The sequence below is a fragment of the Meles meles genome, chromosome 4 (assembly GCF_922984935.1).
Source record: "Meles meles chromosome 4, mMelMel3.1 paternal haplotype, whole genome shotgun sequence".
Classification (NCBI taxonomy): Eukaryota; Metazoa; Chordata; class Mammalia; order Carnivora; family Mustelidae; genus Meles; species Meles meles.
Genome location: NC_060069.1, coordinates 113,320,575 through 113,322,896, shown reverse-complemented (window position 1 = coordinate 113,322,896; position 2,322 = coordinate 113,320,575). Strand labels below are relative to the sequence as shown.

The window sequence follows — 2,322 nt, the reverse complement described above, 5'->3', positions numbered from 1 at the left end:
GTGAGTGGTATAATTTGGAGATCCAGTTTCATCCTTCAGCATACGAATATTAAGTTTTCCTAGTACCATTTATTGAAGAGAATTTCCTTTCCCTATTGGTATTCTTTGCTCTCTTGTCAAATATTAGTTGACCATATATGCATGGGTTTATTTCTGAACTCTGGACTCTGTTCTATTGGTCTATGTGTTTGTTTTTATGCCAGTATCATACTGTTTTGGTTACTGTAGCTTTATAATATAGTTTTGAAATCAGGAAATATGCCTCCCACTTTGTTGTTATTTTTCAGCTTTGGTTATTTGTGTCTATTGTGGTTCTATATGAATCTTAGAAATGTTTTTTCTGTTTCTGTAAAAAAAAAAATGCCATCAGAATCTTGATAGGGATTGCATTGAATCTATAGATGGCTCTGGGTAGTACAGAGCTTTTAAATATTAATTCTTCCAATCCATGAACACAAGATTCCTTTCCATTTGTATCTTCCTCAATTTCTTTCATCAGTGACTTGGTTTTCGGTGTAAAGATCTTTTACCTCCTTGGTTAAATTATTCTTAAATATTTTACTTTCTTTTTTAAAAAAGATCTTATTTACTCATTTGACACAGAGAGAGAGAGAGAGAGAGAGAGAGAGAGAGACAGCAAGAGAGGGAACAAGCAGGAGGAGTGGGAGAAGGAGAAGCAGGCTTCCTGCAGAGCGGGGAGCCCTTGATTCCAGGACCCTGGAGTCATGACCTGAGCCAAAATCAAGAGTCAGACACTCAACAAATTGAGCCACCCAGGTGCCTCATCTTTTCCTGTATTTTAAAACATTTCTTGGAATTAAAAACTGCCTTATTTTTTTTAGTCCCAAGACCGGCTATATCCCCACTCTTATTTTTTCCAGGTGCTCCACTAGATCTGCTATACACATTTAAGAAGATTTCCCCAAATAGTTTCACAAGTCTGATCATCTATCAGTTATCATACCTCTTTTGCCCCTTTATTCTGCTCCTTATAGGTCCTTCTGCTCTGATCTTCCTTTTTAAAAAAATGTTTTAAATTAAATTTTTATTTATTTAATTCTAAAGATTTTATTTATTTATTTGACAAAGAAAGAGACAGCAAGAAAGGGAATAAAAGCAGAGGGGATGGGAGAGGAAAAGCAGGCTTCCTGCAGAGAGGGGAGCCCGACTCGGGGCTCAATCCCAAAACTCTGGGATCATGACATGAGCCAAAGGCAGACGCCTAAAAACTGAGCCACCCAGGTGCCCCTAAATTAAAAAAAAATTTTTAAGGATTTTATTATTTGAGAGAGAGAGGGAGCACAGGTAGAGGGGGAGGAGCAGAGTGAGAGGGAGAAGCAGACTCCCCACTGAGCAGGGAGCCCAATGCAGGGCTCAATCCCAGTACCCTGGGATCACGACCTCAGCCAAAGACAGATGCTCAATTGACTGAACCACCCAGCTGCCCCTAAGTTAAATTTTTAAAATTTGAATATAGGTGACAGAATTCTGAGAACTGTTTGCTGCATCCCATAAATTATGGTATTTTGTCTTTATTTTCTTTTTTCTTTTTCTTTTTTTTTTTTTTTTTTTTCGATCAATACACCCATCAACATGAAGTTTATGGAAAACGCCCAGGCTCGGGTAGGAACCCCCGGGCTATTATAGGAAAGGCGAGTGGCAGCTGCAGGTACTGTGCTGACCTGTGCTGTCAAAGTCTCTCCAGGTTGCTCTGGCATGCAGTTGGAGATCCCATGGCCACAGCCGGCCACAGCCGGCCACAGCCCTTGGAAACATGCTGTCTTTATTTTCATTTGTCTCAAAATATTTTTTATATCCCTTTAATTTCTTATTCATTGGATGTTCAGAAATGTGTTTAATTCCCATGTATTTGTGAATTTTCCAGTTTCCCCTCATTACTGTTTTCTAATTTCATTTTATTGTGGTTGGAAAAGATAATTGATATAATTTCTACCTTCTTTAATTTGTTGAGACTTGTTTTGTGACCTAATATGATCTATCCTAGAAAATGTTCCAGGTACCCTTGAGAAGAATGTGTTCTGCTGCTGTTGGATGGAATGTTCTGTATGTGTCTGTTAGATCCATTTGGTCTGTAACGTTGTTCAAATCTGCTGTTCCTTATTGATTCTCTGTCTGGATACTTTATCAATCGTTGAGAATGGAATATTAAAGTCTCCAAATATTATTGCTCTGTATTTCTTTCTTTAGTTCTGGTAGTATTTATATATTTATATAGTATATCTGATATTTATCTAAATAATATCTAATATTTGTATCTAATTATTTATAACTGTTAGATCTTTTTGATAAATTGACCTCTTT

The 2,322-nt window shown here is 37.2% G+C and overlaps 1 non-coding gene across 1 annotated transcript; it reads right to left on the bottom strand.

Moving 5' to 3' along the window:
- Window positions 1-1,639: 1,639 nt before the first annotated feature.
- Window positions 1,640-1,780, bottom strand: LOC123941120. The gene has a single exon (XR_006818205.1). It is a non-coding gene; the product is annotated as a small nucleolar RNA SNORA44 (small nucleolar RNA).
- Between the last annotated feature and the right edge of the window lie 542 nt (window positions 1,781-2,322).